This window comes from Chiloscyllium plagiosum, unplaced genomic scaffold (genome assembly GCF_037043375.1).
Source record: "Chiloscyllium plagiosum isolate Xiang-an unplaced genomic scaffold, Cpla_swu_hap1 HiC_scaffold_1, whole genome shotgun sequence".
Lineage (NCBI taxonomy): Eukaryota > Metazoa > Chordata > Chondrichthyes > Orectolobiformes > Hemiscylliidae > Chiloscyllium > Chiloscyllium plagiosum.
The window spans coordinates 136323365-136346717 of NW_028270139.1; the positions used below are offsets into that span (position 1 = coordinate 136323365).

The 23353-nt window shown below is 43.1% G+C and overlaps 1 long non-coding RNA gene across 1 annotated transcript in view; it reads left to right on the forward strand.

Annotated features, from left to right (window-relative positions):
• LOC148152227 (uncharacterized) overlaps positions 1 to 23353 on the forward strand; it is a 106239-nt gene that overhangs the window by 57680 nt on the left and 25206 nt on the right. Inside the window, exon 3 of the long non-coding RNA XR_015759532.1 lies at positions 22924 to 22994. This is a non-coding gene — a long non-coding RNA (uncharacterized LOC148152227). The remainder of the gene's footprint in view (positions 1 to 22923; positions 22995 to 23353) is intronic.

A 23353-nucleotide genomic window follows, 5' to 3' on the forward strand; every position in this document is an offset into this window, starting at 1 on the left:
CTTCCTCAGTGAAGACAGCTCTAAAGTACCAATTCAACTCTTCTGCCATTTCTTTGTTCCCCGTAATAAATTCACCCGTTTCTGTCTTCAAGAGCTCAATTTTAGTCTTAACCATTTTTTTTTCTTTTCACATACCTAAAAAAGCCTTTACTACCCTCCTTTATATTTTTGGCCAGTTTACCTTCGTACCTTATTTTTTCTTTGCGTATTACCTTTATAGTTATCCTCTGTTGTTCTTTAAAAGCTTCCCAGTCCTCTGATTTCCTACTCATCTTTGCTATGTTATACTTTTTCCCTTTTGTCTTTATATGGTCCTTAACTTCCCTTGTCAGCCACGGCCACCCCTGCCTCCCCTTAGGATCTTTCTTCCTTTTTGGGATGAACGAATCCTGCATCTTCTGCATTATACCCAGAAATAGCTGCCATTGTTGTTCCACTGCCATCCCTGCCAGGGTATTGCACCATTGAACTTTGCACAGCTCCTCTCTCATAGCTCCATAGCTCCCCTTATTCAACTGAAATATTGTTACTTCTGATTCTACCCTCTCCCTTTCAAACTGCAGATTAAAGCTTATTGTATTGTGTTCACTATCTCCTAATGGCTCCTTTACTTTGAGGTCTCTGATCAAATCCAGTTCATTGCACAACACCAGATCCAAAATTGCTTTCTCCCTGGTAGGCTCCAGCACAAGCTGTTCCTGCCCTCTCCAGCCCGAGGAACTGGAAGCAAACCGACGATAACCACCCTGCATGTCCTGCTTTTCAGCCTTCTTCCGAGTTCTCCAAAATCCCGCTGTAGAATGTCCCTCCTCTTCTTCCCGACGTCATTTGTGCCAACATGCACCCCCACATCTGGCTCTTCACCTTTGCCCTTGAGGATTTCCTGCACTCTGTCTGCGATGTCCTTAATCCTGGCACCAGGAAGGCAACACACCCTCCTCAAATCCCGCCTGTTGCCACAGAAACCCCGTTCAGTTCCTCTCACTATGGAGTCCCCTATTACCACAGCTCTACGTGATGTCTGACTCCTTGGCTCTGCCTCCATGCCAATTTCTGACTGGCAAACTTTACCACCTCTCAGACTGGCAGCGACGTCTGTCTCTACGTTTTCCAAGAGATTCAACCTGTTCCTGATCGGTACTTCCCCCGGGGTCTCTTGCACTTGTCTGATCTCTGCCTTCCTCATTGTCTTGTCCCTTCTACTCTCTTCTGGTATGCTCGGTGTAATAACCTCGCTGAAGGTCCTGTCCAGAAAGATCTCGTTCTCTCGGATGAGCCTGGGGTCATCTAGTTCTTTCTTCAGTGCTGCAATATGCTCTGTCAGAAGCTGAACGTGTACACACTTTCCACAGTTATATGAGCCAGTTACACCAGAGTCCCTGACCTCCCACATCATGCACGCAGTACACTGAATCAGCTTGGCAGTCATGTCTTCACCCTCTTCAACTGTGGTGTAATCACTTCTCTCAGGAGTGACTCCTGAGCCAAAGACTCACTCTTTTCTCAACAGAAACTTCCCTCAACCCCCGTGTTTGGATGTAAGTCTGTGGACTTTTAATTTAGGTTAGAGGAGGCCCTACTGTGTAGGACCTGGGGCCTAGAACACACCTACTTAAATAACACTCACCCACCTGCCCAACAGCCTCTGTGTTCCGACTTCACTTCTGCCCAGCTCCCGCCGCTCTCTGCTGCAAAAAGACCGCTCGCTTCGAGGCAAATACTTAAATAACACACACCCACCTTCACAACAGCCTCTGCACGCCGACTTCTCTCCACTCTGTACCTTAAATGTATGGTCCTGGTCATCGAGGAGAAAAGTTTCTTCCTGTTTATGCCCCTCCTAATTTCATACATCTCAACCATGTCCTTGCTCAATCTCCTCAGGTCCAAGGAAAACTACCCCAGTCTCTCCAATCTCTTTGCATAACTAAAACTCTCCAACCCAGGCAACATCCTGGCACATCTCCTCTGCACTCTCACCAGTGGAATTACATCTCTTCTATAATATGGATTCCAGAACGTTACACTTTATTCTACACTTTATAACTTCCTTGTTCTTAAACTCTATACTGTGCCTAATAAAGGCAAGTATCCCCTATGTCTTCTAACCATTGTATCCACCTGCCCCACTACCTTAAGGAACCATTGGGCGTGCACCCCAAGGCTCTTCTGATCCTTTGTCTTACCCCAGGGTCCTATCGTTCGTCATGTATTCCCTTGCATTGTTTGTCCTCCCAAATGCATTACCTCATACTTCCCTGGCTTGAATTCCATTTACTACCAATCAGCTCATCTGACCAGCTCATCTATATCTTTCTGTAGTCTAAGGCAATCCTCCTCACTACTTACCACCTCACTGATTTTATAATATCTGTGATTGAAGATATTTCTCCTCACTTTGATTCTAAAAGTTTGGCCCTTTATTCTGAGACTTTAATCCTGTATTCCAGAGTCCCTGGCCAGTGAAAACATTTTCCCTATCCCTAAGTGCATGCCTAAGAGTTCAATTAGAATCTCTACAGAGCTAATCGAGACTATTTGACCCATTGAGTCTGCACCAACCATCTGAAGAGTATCCCACCCAGACCCCCAAAACTCTGCATTTATCGTGGTTAACCCACATGGCCTACATATCCATGGACATGGTAATTTAACATAGTCGAGAGTGTGGTGCTGGAAAAGCACAACAGGTCAGGCAGCATTAGAAGAGCAGGAGAATCGACATTTCGGGCAAGAGCCCTTCATCAGGAATCTCCTGCTCCTCAGATGCTGCCTGACCTGTTGTGTTTTTCCAGCACCACACTATCAACTTGGATCCCCAGCATCTGCAGTCCTCACTTACTCCCAGATAAATTAACATAGCCAATTCATCGAACATTGACCTGTGGTTCTAGATTACTGGTCTGGTGACATTACCATGATACCACTGCCTCTCTTTATAGCTGCTTTGTGATTTTTGACCATAAAACAGAGAAGCACATGTCCAGCTTGTAATGAGTGTGAGCCTCCTGCCCTCTATCCTGCAGTCTTAAAGACTTAACATATCTGAAAAACAAGTGCTGCATGACTAACACAGAGGCACTGATTACACAACTGGATGTATAGGCCACTGTATGGGAAAAAAACAGCAGAGGGATGCAAACACAGGCTTGATATGGTAATGGTCATTTATTTTCTTTTTAACAAGGATCAAGCCTTTTTCCTTCCACAAACAAATACCCAGCAGTTTGCTGTGACTCAATTTGTGCTCAATCTCAAGCGCCACATGCTGTTGTTGTGTTATGCGCTGTCAGATCTCATTCATGCAGCACAGCAGCAATCATGATGCCATCTGGTATCTTCCCAGAAACGAGATCCACAGTGTTAATAGCATCCTTCCCAGTTTTCCTCATTGAGCTGTAACAACAAAACAGAAATACTTACTCTCTCACTGAACTTGTCATCCGGATACTCAGCTCTGGAAACCCTGTGGGAGGAGAATCTATCAAGGAGTGATGAAGTACTCCTGTGATTTCTGTCCACCCAAAATGCTGAATGTTTTCATTTCAATGCAGTGGGGTGAGTTCCCTGGATCTCAGGTTGAGACATTGCCCGTTATGGATTGGGAAATCAAATGGTCAGTGTTGAACTTCATCCTGTTTTCACATTGGGGAATTCACTTACTCAAATATCACAGCCAGCAATACATATGTCCTCCAAAGGACAACATCCCAGTGAATGCATGCAATAGTCAAGTTTTTTTTTAATTCATTCACAGGATGTGGTCATTACTTGCTAGGCCAGCATTTATTACCCATCCCTAATTGCCCAGAGGGTGGTTAAGAGTCAACCACATTGTTGTGAGTCTGGAGTCTCATGCAAGCCAAACCATGTTAGGATGGCAACTACCTTCCCTAAAGGATGTTAGTGAGCCAGATGAATTTTTCTGACAATCAGCAATGGTTACATGGTTGTCATTAGACTCTTTATTCCATGTTTTTTTTTAAAAGTGAATTCAAATCTCACAATCAGCATTGGTGGGACTTGAACCCAGGTCACCAGAGCATTATTGTGTCTCTGAATTAACAATTCAGCAATAACATCATTAGACTGTCACATCCCTCAAGCTAAAGCGAGCGAAATATGTCGTGATATTATTTGCAATGCCATGACAATGGGCCAACACTCATTCCACCACTGCGTCCTCAATTCGTTATAAATTTTGTTTTATGAGCACTACATACTGGTGAACCCACTAATCCAGCAGCTTCTGAGAGTGATCCACTGCCTCCAGACTGCATGTGGGACACTGGTTCATGTGCATGCACTTACCGTTTGCACTGTGACTGCATACATGGTGGCTCCTGACACATTTGGAGAAAATGGTGCCTGTTCCAGTCCTGGACTCAGGAACCTCTTATTAAATCACACCCTTAGACTGGGACTTGAACCTGGTGCTCCCAGCTCAGAGGCACTGACTAACTCAAAAGACCAGCTGTATGTTCGAGCATGTAAGAGTGTGCGAGTATATTTCAGTACGTGTGTGTATGCACTTCCTTGTGTTCATCCCCCTGCTCCCCTTATACTGTTGTTTATTTTTCAATGATTATGTTTAAAATCTCCCAGTTGTGCCCATGACCTGCACTCAGTACATTAACCTGTCTGCTTCTATCCGCAGATGTTACCTGATGTACTGAGTTTTTCCAACATTTTCCATTTTCTGCTTGGTTAAGCCAACTTTGTTCATGTTCCAAATGGAATTTTACATTGTAAAAGAATGTTACACTTATTTTGTTTAACTACTCATTAACATTCTGCTTAATCATCTACATACACTGTCACATTTTACACGAGCAATCAACAGCACAGCCATCAAAGAAATGTTAGAATAATTGCATGAGTTTAATTCTGGCAGAAACGCATCTTCAACATTTAATAATTCTTCTGAAGAACTGTGAATGAGCAAATCTAGCTGTTGTTCTTAAAAAAACTGCTGTTTGCCAATTGATAGAAGTACTTTTTTCTGAATAAAGGTGTGTGAGTAAACAGTGCACTGATTCCAGCTACAAACAAGTACAAGTGATTCCAGGGATATTAGTGGGTGAAATAGTTCACAGCATCAAGCTTCAGCCACAACCAGTGTTAGATCTGAGCCAGTTGCTGGGCCATATCAGCTGTGGTTCAGTTGGATGTATTTTTGTCGCTGAGTCAAAATATTGCAGGTTCGGTACAAAGATCTCGGAAGGCAGTGAAATATTGAGGGAAATCTGTCCTGTCAGAAAACCTGCCTTTCAGATCAAGCAAAAAAATCAAGACACTGTCCTTTTCACATGTCATCTGCAAACTTAGCCACCATATATTTGTTCCCCTTATCTAAGACATCGATATAAATTGTAAAATTGCACAGACTCCTTTGGGACTGCACTCAGCAAATCCCATTAATCAGCATAAGATCTATTTATACTCTCATTTTCCATCAGTCAGTCAATCTTCTATCCTTGAGCAGAATTGTATTTTTATCCGGTGGGTTGAGAACCTTTAGAATTTGTTTGACCACAGAGGGCAGTGGAAGTCTGAGTAACATTAAAGCAGAAGTTAATAGATTTCTGGTGGTGTACAGGGTTGTAGAGATGGGAGTTGTTGTAAAAGTAATTGAGCAATTTGATCAGCCATATTCGAATTGAACGGCAGGATATACTTGTCTGATGGGTTGAGTGGCCTACTTCTGTTACAATGTTCCTCATTCAGCCAAGACCCATGCTCACCAAACTCCTCATTTTTGCACTGTGCCAATTACATTCAGTGCTGGTTGCACTGAACACGCCCTTTATTTATGATTTAACTAGGTGTCAGTTAGCTCAATTGGCTGGACAGCTGGCTTGAGATGCAGAGTGGGGTTACCATGAAGCCATCTCCTTCTCAACCTGTCCTCTCACTCAAGACATAGTGACCCTCAGGTTAAACCAACACCAGTGATCTCTCTGGAATGAGAGAGTAACCCCCTTTGATCTGGTAGGATGATGATGACCTTACCTTTACGATTTAAATGAGTCTGCTCTGCTATTTATTGTTCAGGAGCTAGTTTAAGCTAACCAACTACTCTAGGGAAATAAAAACTGAAAGGACTGCGGATGCTGTAAAATCAGAAACATAAACAGAATTTGCTGGAAAAGCTCAGCAGGTCTGGCAGCATCTGTGCAGAGAAATCACAGTTAACATTTCAGACCCGGTGACCCAGGAGTGGCCAGATGTATATCAACAGGGACAATTGCTCATTATCACCCTCATTAACATTGAATCTCGAATCATTAATGTGCCAGTTCAACCAAACACCAGATAGAAAGCAGGCACTGAGAATTACTGACATAAAAGTTGAATAGGTATCTGGTGACTCCAGCTCACCATTTGTCATTCTGGACCTCCAGCTTGGACACCAACATCTCAGGGCATACTCCAGTCTCCATCCACAGACACTGACATTGTACCAGTCTCTTTGCACCATCATGGCACATCTCCAGTCCTCTTTGTTAGGATCCTGTTGAACTTTGTCCTACATTGCTGGGTGTTTCTCCAGATGAGTATCACCATATTGACCCATGTGGAAACCTTGGACTCCCATGCTAGCCGGACCTAATCCTGTGCCCTTCGCTGTGGGTAATGTGTGAAGGTGAATGGCCCCATACCCTTCACTAGGACCTCTGGATCCCTGTCTGCAATGCAGGGCATCGGTTTTATCTTTACTGCCATATCTAGGGCAAATGTGACAAACTGTACCAGACAGACTGCAGACTGTCAGCACTTTTTTAGGTGGGTAACAGTCTTTGAACATGGCCCAGGTGTTAGGGATAACAATCTATTTGATGATATCCCAGGAATGGTGTTCCTCCGGCCATGGCAAGTGCATTCCAGGCAAGCATTGGGTAGGTGGTTTAGAAAGGGGCAATAGTGGGAGAAGACTGGTTAGGACTCATGGAGAAAACAATCCATGAAACTCGTTGATAATGACAGTTAGTCAAAATAGTCAATCCTGACAGTAACAAATTGAAGCTTTTTTTTAAAAGCGGCGATTAGAAAAGCAATATACAGAAAAAGATTGCTAATCATTGCTATAATTCTCTAAGTTATTTACATTCTTGAAAACACAGCATTTTATCTTTTATATAAAGCAGTTTATGCAAAATGGCATTTAAAGTGGCTCTCAATTTTTTTGAGGGATCCTAATACTGATAACAATTGAGAAGAGACTAGAATAGACAGTAGAATATTTAATGTTGTATTAGGATCTGTTTTTGCAAAGTTGTGTTTTCCACACTGGGGCAATAATTTGGTGCCAATATTTATCAGCCAGAGGTGACATTGTTTTTGTTCTGTGAACCTGGACCAGATCCATGAGATCAGCTCATACTGATTTTTCATGAACTTGCAGTTTGAGCTCTGGATGGTCTGTCCAGTGCCAATTGTAGCTAAAATGTACCTGTCTAGCTGTGGAACTCTTCTGTTTGTGAGTGGTTTCACTGAGTGAGTCTGTATAGCCAACAAGCCAACGTGAGTATAGTGAAAGCTAGATGGAAAAGGAGGTGATTGAAAGTGTGACTACTGTGTGATGAAATCCATTTCTTGCAGTATATTGTAGTCTGAACATTGTTAAATTAAATTTATTCTTGTTTGTTTTTGTTTGTTGTTTTAATCTCTTCATAAGTCCACTGGATCTCACACTTTGTCAACATTAAAATATAATTACCAGTCCGTAGCCAGATTGTAAAATGCATTTTGGATCTTAGCAACTGTCACCTGTGGTGTATACCTGGGAGAGAGTTGAGGACAGTTTACAGCCTACATATGTTGCCAAGGTACAAGAATATGCATGGGACCAGAGGTGTTGCTGAAAGAAAAGCCAAATTCTATCCAGCTTGCTATCTATCATTTTGGCACTTAGCTGACACTCTGGCAATGGAGTTGTCAACTTCTATCAGTTACAATCATCCACACATATCCAAGCATGAGAGAGGAAATCCTCCGATGTGGAGTGCTTTGGAAACCTACAGATTCCAAATCTTCTGTTCCCTCTCAAATATGCGATACTCCCCCCATGTCTTTTCATGTATTATTTATAAAACGTATCTCAAGGTGTTATTAGTCATTTGGTTGTTTATTCCAGCTCTTTATTTCTTGACATTGTAAACTTAGATCCTGATCACAACATGAGAATATAGAACGCCCAGACAACTACTGATCTTTGCCAGTACACAGATATGTTCATCAGCCTCTGTACTATCCCTGAGTACTCCACGTTAGCTTGTTAGAATGTGAAAACAGTAAATAATGGGGTAACAAGCAATCTCCATGCTCAAATCTCCATGAGGTGGAGCACTCTTAATAACAATTCCCTCCTTCAGCTCCATCCTTTTTCATGACGCTTGTTTGTCGATTTGTCGAATCACAGAAGAAGACAGCACATAACATGGGACAACATTTGCAGGTGAAAATGTTGGATTCTGCAAGGAAAGAACTGTTGTTAGCATTGCCAATCTCCACTTCCAAAGCCAGATTATTGATATAAAAGTCGATTAGTAGGAGAAAGGGTTAACAACATCCCTGCTTTGCATCAGTTCATCACCTTTTTGTGTTTTGGCCCCTCAGCCAGAGATACCAGACTCATATTACTTCCATCTTGCTGTGCACTTCAGCTCAAACACCAAACCAGGAAGCTGGTCGTAGTTGTCAACAGGCTTCAGTCATGTCAACAGGATAGCCTTCCCTTGGGGATTACTGTTACAGAAAGTCAAGGCCAACCTCTGATACCAGACCAGACCCTCCCTCAGGATGGTCAAGTCAGTGTCTTCTCCTCATTAAGGGTAAAGAACTGAATATCTGATAATCCACCACCTATCATGACTCTTTCTGTCCTGTTTAGGTCTGTTTTGGTCTTGCAAGAGAGTAAGTGAATGAGTGCAAGAGAGAGAGAGAGAGAGAGAATGAGGCACGTATCATAGGAGATAAGAGTGAGTGGCATGGCTATCACAGTAAGCAGAGGTGGGGAAGTGTCCTAAGTGAGTGAGTGAGCAGTGCCGAGATTAGTCATGTCAGGGATTGGTGTGGAGTGAGTAAGTGGGGAAGATGCTGCAGGCAATAGTGAGGTGGTAGAGGATGAGCCTTTGTGGGAGAGATACAGGAACAGAAATAGAGAGTGTGTGAGTTGACGGAGAGAAGGTGTTGAACATTTCCCTGGTGAAGCGGCAAAAAAGCCTCCAAAAGACTCAATGTAACAATAAGGTAAAAACAATGACTGCAGATGCTGGAAACCAGATTCTGGATTAGTGATGCTGGAAGAGCACAGCAGTTCAGGCAGCATCCAACGAGCAGCGAAATCGGGCAGCCCTTCCTTTTGCCCGAAACGTCGATTTCGCTGCTCGTTGGATGCTGCCTGAACTGCAGTGCTCTTCCAGCACCACTAATCCAGAATCAATGTAACAATATAAGATTCAGCCCACAGGTTCTGATTTATCACTTTCAGACATGTTCCAATAAAAACAGGATCTCACATTGGAAAGGGTTATCCAGATAGTAGTGGAAGTTTAAATTCAAAGCCAGCACAAGTGAATGATGGGAACAGAGGGCTAATCTAGCTCAGGAAGCTCATTAGATTATGTAGTTATTCTGAAGTGCAAAACAAAATCAAAACGCCACTTGATCAACCAGTGCAAAATGTCTTTGAACCTTTGTTAAAGGTTGCTGTTGCAGGTGTAGAGTTAGACAGCGAGCAATGTTCAGCTTTATAACAGCAGTACAACCTTTAGAAAAAAGTGGGACATTGAATTTCATAAGTTTGGAGGAATTATCAATCGTCTTCCAACTACAGTACAAATTTTGAAAATCTGATCATGAGATACCCTTGTCATTGCAACCACCATGAGTTAATGGTAGACTATTGATACAGCCAAATCAGCTGTTAAGTTGAAACAGGAACAAAACATCAGTCTGCTTTAATATCCACGACAGAACTCAATAAAATGATGGATACTTGAAAGAAGAAAAGGATCACTTGTGAGCATGCCCTGGTGCAGCATCCAAAGGAAAAGAACAGTTCTTCCAGATACACAACCATCTCTTCTGATATGATTTTGCGGGAACTAAAGATCGCCCAGAGAGATGAAGTTTCAACAGCAGTAACAATTCCAGAGGGTGTCCTCAGCAAATTTGAATTCAATATAAATTCTGGAGTTAAAAGTGAGCCTATTGGTAATAGAACATAGAACATAGAACAATACAGCACAGAACAGGCCCTTTGGCCCTCAATGTTGGGCTGACCTGTGAACTATTCTCCCAGCTCGTTCCCCCTACACTATCCCATCATCATCCATGTGCTTATCCAAGGATTGTTTAAATCTCCCTAATGTGGCCGAGTTGACTACATTGGCAGGCAGAGTATTCCACACCCTTACCACTCTCTGAGTAGAGAACCTGCCTCTGACATCTGTCTTAAATCTATCACCCCTCAATTTGTAGTTATGCCCCCTTGTACAAGCTGATGTCATCATCCTAGGAAAAAGACTTTTACTGTCTACCTTATCTAATCCTCTGATCATTCTGCATGTCTCTATCATATCCCCTCTTAGCCTTCTTCTTTCCAATGAGAACAGACCCAAGTCTCGTAGCCTTTCCTCATAACACCTTCCCTCCAGACCGGGCAACATCCTGGTAAGTCTCCTCTGCACCTTTTCCAATGCTTCCATATCCTTCCTGAAATATGGCGACCAGAACTGTACACAATATTCCAAGTGTGGCCACACTAGTATTTTGTATGGTTTGCGCCATCCAACAGAGCAGCCCTCCTGAGTGGTATTCTATTCACCATTCTAAGTGAATGCTCCGTCTGCCACCAATGTGCAGTAGCAGCAGTATGTATCATCAACAAGATGCACCAGGTCTCTTCGGCTGCAAAGGTCTAAATCCACAGCTTCTACCCGCAAAATCAAGGATGGCACACCAATGGAAACATCAACTACTCCCCTCCAACTCAGATGCCACCCTAAAATCTTCATTGATTTATGATTGTAAATGCAGTATTCTATTTTATTTGTTCATGTAGGAGTTGTTGCCTGGCCCAACATTTTCACCTAATCCTAACTATCTTTGACTGGTTTGCTAGGCCATTTCAGAGGATGATGAGGAACCAGTCACTTAGCTATGGGTCTGGAGTTACATATTGTCAGATCAGGTAAGGACAGCAGATTTCCTTAATTTCCCTAATGGATATTGGTGAATCAGGTTTTTACAACAATCAGCAGTGATTACATGGTAGGCTTACTATTGACCAGAAACATAACGGGAACAGCCACGTAAATGAAGTGAAAAGCATCATAGTCCACTCTCTCATGAGAGAGAGAGAGAGAGAGAGATAACCAGTAAAGAGCATAACCTAGCAGTTATGCCTGGGGTTGCCTGGGGTTGAGAAGGCAGAGCTTTCATGGTGACCTCAGCCATTACAGGAATTGAACTCATATTGTTAGCATCACACTGTTTTGCAAACCAGGTAAAAACAATGACTGCAGATGCTGGAAACCAGATTCTGGATTAGTGGTGCTGGAAGAGCACAGCAGTTCAGGCAGCATCCAAGGAGCTTCGAAATCAACGTTTCGGGCAAAAGCCCTCCTGATGAAGGGCTTTTGCCCGAAACATCGATTTCGAAGCTCCTTGGATGCTGCCTGAACTGCTGTGCTCTTCCAGCACCACTAATCCAGAATCTGTTTTGTAAACCAGCCAACTGAGCTAACTAACCCCCAAAGAGCAATGACACATCAAGGACTGGAATTCCTGCAGTGAGTGACTCACCTTCTGACTTGAAGTCATTTACAAGATAGAAGTCAGGTGTATGGTGGAGTATTCTATACTGTCAACAAGAGTGTATGTTCATTACCTGACACTAGCGTAGCCCGAATTTGCCACTTAAATGTAACCGCTGTCAGTTGTTGTAACCGTCGGTTGTTGTAACAACTAAATCTTTCATTCTCAGACCCTGCTATCTTCCTCCAGCCTCTCACACCAGTTTCTCTGCATCTACCCTCACAATTCCTTTCATCACTTGATGTACAAATACATGAACCATTCATTATTCTGCAGCACAATTCACACACTTAGCTCTTTAAGAAGTACAACAAGAAAATTTCACCCTAAGCCAACAGCCTGTAAGGACGTGTTTTTCCACTTATGTTGTACTGTCAATGTATCATCAAGCTGTTTAATCTCAGACTGGGCGGGAAGAGGCTGGGGAGTACTCCTCAGCCCTTTCTTTACTAAGTATGCAGCCATTTGAGAAACCACCACATGAATGAGGTATTCTCCTCTTTATACCAATGTAATAATGGACATGGCATCTGGTACAGTATCCTTATTGTACTTTCTCCTCTTCCTAGGTTAAAGATTTTGAATTCTCTTCTCTGAGTGCAGCTGACTCAAAGGGGGTCCACCTGGGGTAGAATTTGCACCAGGGCTGAACTTTGGCTAAAATTTAGTGTAAACTCAGCTCGCACATTGACCCCCATGCTAGCCTGCTGGACACAACCCACCTCGGATGACTAACAATTACATTTCAATTGCATTCGCCTCCTCCATGTCATCATGAGAAACCAGCGCTGCTCTGTGATGTCAGCACACTGAAGAGATACAAAGGCTGTGCAGTAATGCACGTGTGTGGCACAGGATGCGATGAGCTGAATAGAAATGGAGACACCCCATGCAGCGATGTTGTCATGTAAATGGGGAGCACTCCTGCATTTTGCCAGAAGAAGCCAGTGCAAACAATGTAATTGAGTGCACTGAAGATGTCAAAGGCATTTGCTCTGCTCGAAAACACATTAGTTTGGGGAGCTGATGAACTCTGTGTTCCTCAAAGGTTTCTTTTTGCTGGAATATTTCCATGCAGATAATTAATTTCAGCATTCATCATGTCTTGCTGTTCAGCCAAATGTGCTTTTTTTCATATATTAATATTAATCAGAAATTCTAACCCAATATATACTTTATAATTTCTATGACAGTGGAAATTTGATGTTTATTCCCTTTGTTGAAACAAATCTCTTTACACAAATAAACATCAAAAGAACTAACTCCCCTCCCCCACCGCCAACTAAATTCCGAAGGTTCATTTGCTTAATAGGTTGGCATCTGTTTGTTTATAGATTTGCATTTGATTAACCTGCAGGCTTTGATACAGGTCACCGTTCCCATGGGCTGTCAATCCGGTGAAGGACAAATCTATTGGAAATGCAGGCCCATGCACTTCACCCCGCCTGATCCTTCCCATCAGAGCGAGAACCCAGCTGCTATGACACTTGCCCCTACTTCAAGCGTTGAGACCATTAACAGTGTGTGACAGGACACATTGCAAGTGAGACATTTGCCTTTAATTATTCGGTCCCGTATTAGGCCACAGCCTGGAATTTGGGAATCTCGCAAAGCCTCTCACATCCATCGATATCCACGTTAGCCAGAATAATGAAATTCAATAACAATAAATCAAAGTTAAGGTCTCATTGGACAATTTAACGATTCAGGCAAAGGAAGTGAAAGATGGGCCAGGATGGGTAAGATTGGCATATTTGGACTTTCACCAAACAGATTGCAGGCCATACCATGTCGCAAAGTGCCATGAATAAGCCTCGTTAACTCCCCAGCCACTTTGATTCAAACCCAGATCACAGGAGTGTAGCCTGTAATTGTTCAAAGTCTGATGTTAAGACGGTCACAAGTCATGTGCACCAGTTGGTCATTGCCACACGTACCCCTAATTTTCCAGTTAGGGGAGGTGTCCAGTGGTGTGAACTTTGTTCCCATGTGCAGTTAGCAAGACCCACTGAAGAGATGTTTAATGCTATTATTGAGAGAAAACAAAGCGAGTCACAAGAGTTCTAAGAAGGTAGTTTAAGAGACATAGTTATGTTGGCATGTTGGGACCAATGTTCTTTACTCTACCATTTAATTTGGCAACTATTGCATTGCTTTGTAACACTTAGTGTCCAGCCACAGCCTAAAAGGGTCAGTGTGCAGTCAGCTGTGTGATGGGTTCAGTGGTTTTCTTTCCCAGCTGCTATAACCTGGCAGCCCCACAGTTTCGTTTTAAGGCACCTGAGGCTTTATTTGGGAAAGAAGAAAGATTTTAGCATTTACAGGCTTTGTAGCAGTTCAAAGGTACATTTCATTTGAACCCGGTGATGACATTTCATTTGAACCTGGTTTATTTGTAATTGTTACAACCTCTTGTAGCTCTCAGTGGCATCTGTTGATATTACAACACTGTTTGTAGAAAGTTCATCACTGAAGCTAGAGGCAGTTAGCCTGAAATGGAAGCTACAAGCAGGAAGCACGTTCAATCCTTCTAGACAGAGGCAACGCTGTCCTGTGACACATTGTTTATGGAACTTGCAACATAAGGAACATTTGGTTCAGCAAAAATCTCATTGATCTCCACATTCTAGGGACATGCTGAATGTTTAGTACCATCACCCCTGATGGTTTCCTGCCAGCCTCCGACCGCCTACCATCGCCACTTATAGATTTATAATACTTAGAATTCATCAAGTTGTTTGTTATTATTGCATTTAACCAAGTGATCATTAGAATCACCAAAATCAAGTGAAATGTACTGTATCAACTGTTAATTTTAACTTTGATGAAACATGATGTTGACATTAAACCTGCAGAGATTGGTAAATTGTCACTGGGGCAGCATGATAGTGTTAGGTGTAATAGTCAGAGGGAAGTGGGTCTGGGTGGGTTACTTTTCGGAGGGTCAGTGTGGACTTGATGGGCCGACGGACTGTAGGGAATCTAATCTAAATTGCCCATTGACATTCCACATAAGTCACTATACCTTACTCCAATCCTCCAGGTTATCTTATAGGGTGTGGGAAAGAATGCAAAATGGATAGAAACATCAAGATCCATCCACACTTGCTCACACAACTTTCAGACTCAGGGACAGAAAGGACAGCTAAATGATCCATGTCTGATACTTCATGAGAGTACTAAAAGGTTGCAATGTAGATTAGCTGGTTTACAAAGTTGGGACACAGATTTTGGACAATATAATCCCTGTCCCTTCACTGTGAGGCCAGAGGTGGTCCTGACTTTAGAATCATGGAAACTCTCCAGTGTGGAAGCAGGCCATTTGCTCCATTGAGTCTACACCAAACCTCCAAAGGGACCTATCACCCTATTCCTGTAACCCTGCATTTTCCATGGCTAATCCACCTAGCCTGGAGATCCCTGAACACTATGGCCATTCCATCTAACCTGCACATCTTTGGACTGCAGGAGGAAACCCACACAGACATGGGGAGAATGTGCAAACTCCACATAAACAGTCGCCAGAGAGTGGGATTGAACCTGGGACTCTGATGCTGTGAGGTAGCAGAGCTAACCACTGATCTATCATGCCACCCTAGGTAGGTCTGACTTACATCCAGCAGGGATGTTGCTGCTTGGAACAGACAGCTTGCCTGCCAGACATCTAAGGATTCAGACCTTTGGTGATGCAGCGGCTGTCAAGTTACCCAGAAAGGAAAAGAAATGACACATACTAGCCTGACTTATCTTATATACTTCAAAATGGAATTCCAGTCCAATCAGTGTGTTCAATTTGTAAGTGTTAGAGTCATAGAGTCACAGAGATGTACAGCATGGAAACAGACTCTTCGGTCCAACCCGAACATGCCAACCAGATATCCCAACCCAATCTAGTCCCACCTGCCAGCACTCGGCCCATATCCCTCCAAATCCTTCCTATTCATATACCCATCCAAATGCCTCTTAAATGTTGCAATTGTACAGGCCTCCACAACTCCTCCGGCAGCTCATTCCATTCACCTACCACCCTCTGCATGAAAAGGTTGCCCCTTAGGACTCTTTTATATCTTTCCCCTCTCACCCTAAACCTATGCCCTCCAGTTCTGGACTCCCCCACCCCAGGGAAAAGACTTTGCCTATTCACCAAATCCATGCCCCTCATAATTTTGTAAAGGTCACCCATTTGCCTCCAAAGCTCCAGGGAAAACAGCCCCAGCCTGTTAAGCCTCTGCCTATAGCTCAAATGCTCCAACCTTGGCAACATCCTTGTAAATCTTTTCTGAACCCTTTCAAGTTTCACAACATCTTTCCGATGGGAAGGAGACCAGAATTGCAGCAATATTCCAACAGTGCCCTAACCAATGTCCTGTACAGCTGTAACATGACTTCCCAACTCCTGTACTCAATACTCTGACCAATAAAGGAAAGCATACCAAAAGCTTTCTTCACTATCCTATCTACCTGCAACTCCACTTTCAAGGAGCTATGAACCTGCACTCCAAGGTCCCTTTGTTCAGCAACACTCCCTAGGACCTTACCATTAAGTGTATAAGTCCTGCTAAGATTTGCTTTCCCAAAATGCAGCACCTCGCATTTACCTGAATTGATCTGCCACTTCTCAGCCCATTGGCCCATCTGGTCCAGATCCTGTTGGACTCTTCACTGTCCACTACACTTCCAATTTTGGTGTCATCTGCAAACTCACTAACTGTTCCTCTTATGCTCGCATCCAAATCATTTATGTAAATGACGAAAAATAGAGGACTCAGCACCGATTCTTGTGGCACTCCACTGGTCACAGGTCCCCAGTCTGAAAAACAATCTTCCACCACCACCCTCTATCTTCTAGCTTTGAGCCAGTTCTGAATCCAAATGACTAGTTCTCCCTGTATTCCGTGAGATCTAACCTTGCTAACCAGTCTCCCATGGGGAACCTTGTCGAACCCCTTACTGAAGTGCATATAGACCACATCAACTGCTTTGCCCTCATCAATCCTCTTTGTTACTTCCTCAAAAAACTCAATCAAGTTTGTGATACATGATTTCCAACGCACAAAACCATGTTGACTATCCCTAATCAGTCCTTGCCTTTCCAAACACATGTACATCCTGTCCTTCAGGATTCCCTCCAACAACTTGCCCACCACTGACGCCAGGCTCACCGGTCTATAGTTCCCTGGCTTGTCCTTACCACCTTTCTTAAACAGTGGCATCACGTTAGCCAACCTCCAGTCTTCCGGCACCTCACCTGTGACTATCGATGATACAAATATTTCAGCAAGAGGCCCAGCAATTACTTCTCTAACTTCCCACAGAGTTCTTGGGTACACCTGATCAGGTCCTGGGGATTTATCCACCTTTATGCGTCTCAAGACATCCAGCACTTCCTCCTCTGTAATCTGGACATTTTGCAAGATGTCACCATCTATTTCCTGACAGTCTATATCTTTCATATCCTTTTCCACAGTAAAAACTGATGCAAAATACTCATTTAGTATCTCCCCCACTTTCTGCGGCTCCACACAAAGGCCGCCTTGATGAGCTTTGAGGGGCTCTATTCTCTCCCTAATTATCCTTTTGTCCTTAATGTATTGTAAAAACTCTTTGGATTCTCCTTAATTCTATTTGTCAAAGCTATCTCATGTCCCCTTTTTGCCCTCCTGATTTCCCTCTTAAGTATACTCCTACTTCCTTTATACTCTTCTAAGAATTCACTCGATCTATCCTGTCTATACCTTACATGTACTTCCTTCTTTTTCTTAATCAAACCCTCAATTTCTTTTGTCATCCAGCATTCCCTATACCTGCCAGCCTTCCCTTTCACCCTAACAGGAATATCTTTCTCTGGATTCTCGTTATCTCATTTCTGAAGGCTTCCCATTTTCCAGCCGTCCCTTTACCTGCGAACATCTGCCTCCAATCAGCTTTCAAACATTCTTGCCTAATACCGTCAAAATTGGCCTTTCTCCAATTTAGAACTTCAACTTTTAGATCTGGTCTATCCTTTTCCATCATTATTTTAAATCTAATAGAATTATAGTCGCTGGCCCCAAAGTGCTCCCCCACTGACACCTCAGTCACCTGCCCTGCCTTATTTCCCCAAGAGTAGGTCAAGTTTTGAGCCTTCTCTAGTAGGTACATCCACATACTGAATCAGAAAATAGTCTTGTACACACTTAACAAATTCCTCTCCATCTAAACCCTTTACACCATGGCAGTGCCAGTCTGTGTTTAGAAAGTTAAAATCCCCTACCATAACCACCCTATTTTTCCTACAGATAGCTGAGATCTCCTTACAAGTTTGTTTTCAATTTCCCTCTGACTATTAGGGGGTCTATAATACAATCCCAATAAGGTGATCATCCCTTTCTTATTTCTCAGTTCCATCCAAATAACCTCCCTGGACGTATTTCCGGGAATATCCTCCCTCAGCATAGCTGTAATGCTATCTCTTATCAAAAATGCCACTCCCCCTTCTCTCTTGCCTCCCTTTCTATCCTTCCTGTAGCATTTGTATCCTGGAACATTTAACTGCCAGTTCTGCCCATCCCTGAACCATGTTTCTGTAATTGCTGTGATATCCCAGTCCCATGTTCCTGACCATGCCCTGAGTTCATCTACCTTCCCTGTTAGGCCCCTTGCATTCAAATAAATGCAGTTTAATTTATTAGTCCTACCATGTCCCTACCAGCCCTGACTGTTTGACTCGTTTCCGTTCTCAACTGTACCAGTCTCAGGTTGATCTCTTTCCTCACTATCTCCCTGGGTCCCACACCCCACCTTCCTATTTAAATTCTCCCAAGCAGCTCTAGCAAATTTCCCTGACAGTATATTAGTCCCCTTCCAATTTAGGTCCTTCTTGTACAGGTCACTTCTACCCCAAAAGAAATTCCAATGATCCAAAAATGTGAATCCTTCCTCCATACACCAGTTCCTCAGCCATGCATTCATCTGCTCTATCCTCCTATTCCTGCCCTCACTACCTCGTAGCACTGGGAGTAATCCAGACATTACTACTCTCGAGGACCTCCTTTTTAAATACCTGCCTAACTCTCTGTAATCTCCCTTCAGAATCTCAACCTTTTCCTTTCCTATGTTGTTTGTTCCAATGTGGACAATGACGTCCTGCTGGCCCCTCTCCCCCGTGAGAACATTCTGCACCCTCTCTGAGACATCCTTGATTCTGGCACCAGTGAAGTAACACACCATTCTGCTTTTTCGCTGCTGGCCACAGAAATGTCTGTCTGTACCTCGGACTAGAGAATCCCCTAACACAATTGATCTCTTGGAACCCGACGTACTCCTCATTGCATTAGAGCCAGTCTCAATACCAGAAACTTGGCTGTTTGTGCTACGGTCCCCTGAGAATCCATCACCCCCTACATTTTCCAAAACAGCATACCTGTTTGAAATGGATATATCCACAAAAGACTCCTGCCTAGCTGCATACCTCTCTTACCTTTCCTGGAGTTAACCCATCTATGTGACTGTATCTGAGACTTTCCCCCTTCCTATAACTGCCATCCATCACATACTGTTGCTGTTGCAAAGTCCTCATTGCTTCTACCCGTCTCTCCAACCGATCCATTCGATCTGATAAAATTCGCAGCCAGCAGCATTTATGGGAGATATAATCCGCAGTAACCCTTAAACTCTCTTTAAACTCCCACATCTGACAAGAAGTACATATCACTCTATTAAGGGCCATTTTTGCTCCTTCACAATCTACAGACTCAGAAAATAACACTGTCTTATTCCTCTACTAAACACTGCCCCAGGTTAAATTAATAGCTATGGCTTATATTTTAAGTTAAATTAAGAGACATATCTCCAAAAAACATATAATCAAGAAAGAACCTACTCTACTCACTACTGCAGATTCTCTGTGGACCACACTTAAAACAACGCTTAACTTCTCTGATTCTGGGCTGTGAACTTCGCCCAACAGTTCCTCCAAGATCAGTTGTGAATTTCACTGTTTGATCATTTTCCCAGATGCACTCAGATGTCCAGTGATACACGAATTCAAACAGCAAAGGCAGTAACTGTGCGGTTTCTCTCTCTCTCTCTCTCTCCTGCAATGACCTCACCATGTGCTTCCTTTGTCTGTTCTTCTCCCTTTTAAAACTGCTGTTGTTCTGACTTTTTTTCCCCAAAGTTCCAAAACAATGCAACAGCAAATGATGCAGTAATTGCTGCTCCTGGAATTCGAGGAAATCACCTACTGCACCTAAAGTACCTCAAAAAAAGGAGCAGCTGTTATAGCCAGAAAACATTCCCGTCCTCCATCTTGGATTGTTATTGTTTATCGACTAGTTTGTCCCTCTGCCTCATGGGGAAAGTGGGGAAGACTGCAAAGGAGAGCAATGAGTGAAACCAAATAGGATCCAGAGCCAGCAGTCAGTGCTTTACTAAGAATGATTAGGTGGCACTGATGCTGTCTGCCTCAGGATGAACCAATATTCCAGAAGAGGCTTTCAAACTCTGCTAGGCTTATTATTTACATGTTCAAAATGACAAACAACTGTTCCAGGTTAGCCACTGAACAGTAATTATCTTTTAGTCGTTAATAACCGGGCGAGAGGCAAACTTCTGGATGGTAATGAGTATGTGCTCCTTACCTTCCATACTGGGCTTTGGTGCCAGGGTGAGAAGATTCAGTTAAGATGAGAGATGAGTAATATTGGATTTGTATTCACCGGAGATGTGAGAGTTAAAGGGGTAGTGATAGATATCTTCATAAAGCTTCAAAGAGCAATTGCCAAAAAATGAATTTCACTGATATGTCGTTTAATAAGTGGGAGGGCATGAATTTACAAGTAGAGCCGAAAAGGGGAGTTTGGAAGATTTATTTTGCAGATCAAGATTTAATAGGCTAGCTTTTAAACTTGGTTCAATCTAAGTATTTATGGGGGATTACATAAACAATTGAAATAAAATGAAATGAGAAGGTATTAAGGCAAGAGCAACAAAGTGTCATAAATGATATTATAGATGGTTTCAATCCACAGTCAGCAGCCACACAGGTACACAAGGTCAAAGGGATCCCTTACTGTTCTCACATGTCTGTGATCGCTCAGTTACATGGCATGGAAAAGGAAGGAGCTGGGCTGGATCACAGAAACATATCCGTTCTTGAAAAATTGCAGTCATTATATATTGTAAAATATTATGTTGCAATGAGTGCCAATTCTGTTGTAGATGGAAAACATTTCATGTTTACTGGAGACGATGTGGTGTATTTCATGGACTAATGCCCTCCTGAGGTAAATTTGCTGGTGTGGGCATTTAACTGGGCAGGAAGCTGGCAGACTATCACCTGCCATATTCCCATCTTTGCTCCAATTAGATCAGGGATGGTAACGCTCGTTGATGGAGCTGCACTAATTGTAGTTCTTGAATGGGCACTTAATGTGGACATATGAGCCTCACCTGCTGCTGCTATCCATTTGATGGTGGACAGGGAAACATGCAGGAAAATCAAGCTCTGGTGGACTTGCTTTCCGGCTTTCACAGAATTCCTACGTTCAAAGACACTCAATGTGATTGTCATCAACATAGGCCATTCCAGTCACAACATCCTGCACCTTCATAGGATGGGAGATCTTGCATCCTGTGTTTGGATCATACGTGCTCCGCCTCCTTGATTTGTACCTGATTGAGAGACCTGACTTCAGGGAAGGCTGTGCCCATTGACTAGCCACCCAATGACCCTATCCCACAATGACCCAGTTGTGGTCCAGGTCCCGTGGTGATCCTGAATGGGTGTATGACCAGCAGCAACTGCTCCCATGACACTACTGAACAACGGTCAGCTGCTGGCTTCATACTGGCTAGCAGCTCCCTGGCAGTTGGACTCCCACTGCTAGGATCCCATATTTAGACCATTAATGGTGCTTCCTTCAGCTGGCCTTCTTGAAAGGATGCAATACAAGCTATTGTTAAACAGCAGTTAAGACCTATGTCACCTTCATGAAATACTGTGCAGTAGGCAGCAATGGTATTATTTGACAAATATTGTTAGGAGCTTAGAAAGGAACAGGAAAGGCAGAAGACAATAGTATGGATAATCTAAGTTAATTTGCATGATTTGTCGGGCACTTTTTAATGTAAATTCACAGAATGTGGTTGTCACCGGCTGGCCAGCATTTATTGCCTGTCTCTGGTTGCCCTGTGAAGGTGGTGCTGTCCACTTGGTGTAGGTTGACCACGCTATCATTGAAAAGAGAGTTTCAGGATTTTGACTCAGTGACAGCAAGTGAATGGTAAGATATTTCCAAGCCAGGATAGTGAGTAGCTGGGAGGGGAACTTGCAAGTGGTAGTGTCCCCGTGTAGCTGCAGCCCTTGTCCTTCTAGGTGGTAGTAATTTGCACTTGGAAGGTGCTGTCTGAGGAACCTTCATGAATTTCCACAGTACACCTTATAGATAGTACACAATGATGCTACTGCGCAAAGCCCTTCATCAGGAATGGGAGCTTTGGCCTGAAACATCAATTTTTCCCGTTCCTCAGATGCTGCCTGACCTGCTGTGTTTTTCCAGCACCACTCTAATCTTGACTCTAATCTCCAGCATCTGTATACCCACCTCTGCCTACTTTGGATGTGGTGCCAACCAAGTGGACCGCTTTGTCCAGAATGGTGTCAAGCTCGTATTGTTGGTGCTGCACTCATCCAGGCAAGTGGGGAGTATTCCATCACACTCCTGCACTTGTACCTTGTAGATGATGGATAGGCTTTGTGAAGTCAGCAATATACCGAGCCTCTCACCTGTTCTTGTTATCATTGTGTTTATGTGGCTAGTCCAATTCAGTCTCTGAATATCAGCAATGGCAAGAAATGATGTGTCTTTACTTTGTACTTATCACAGGTAACAAACATTTCAAAGAGCCTTTTGAAATGTTGTAAAAAAGGAAATAGTCATACAGGGTAAGATCCCACAAAGAGCAATTTCCTAATGGATCGATAATCTAATTTGCAGAAGTTGGTTGAGGGATGGCTATTGGTCAGCATTGGATTGCAATGCTCAGATAGCCTCCCTCCATTTTTCTCAGTTCCAGTGAATATAATCCTAATCAATCCAATCTCTCTTTGTTTATCAGTTGTGCCATCCCAGGAATCAGTCTGGTAAACTTTGTTGAACTCCCTCCATCGCCAGAACAGCCTTCCTCAGGTAAGGAGACCAAAACAGCACATAATTCTGCAGGTATAATCTCACCGAGGCCCTGGATAATTGCAGCAAAACATCCCTGATCCAGGTCTCAAATTCTCTTGCTGTCAATATGTAGATTATCAGGCCCTGGGGATTATTCAGCCTTTAATCCCATCAATTTCCCCAAATCCATTTCCCTACAAATTTGATTTCTTTCAGCCCTGACCCTCACCAGACTCTGTATCCCCCAACATTTTTGAAATGTTATTTGTCTCCTCCTTTATGAAGACAAAAATATATATTAGTTTGCCATCTCTTTGACCCCCACTTTTATGTACCCAATCTCAATTTGCAAGGGACCTACATTTGTCTTCTTTTTC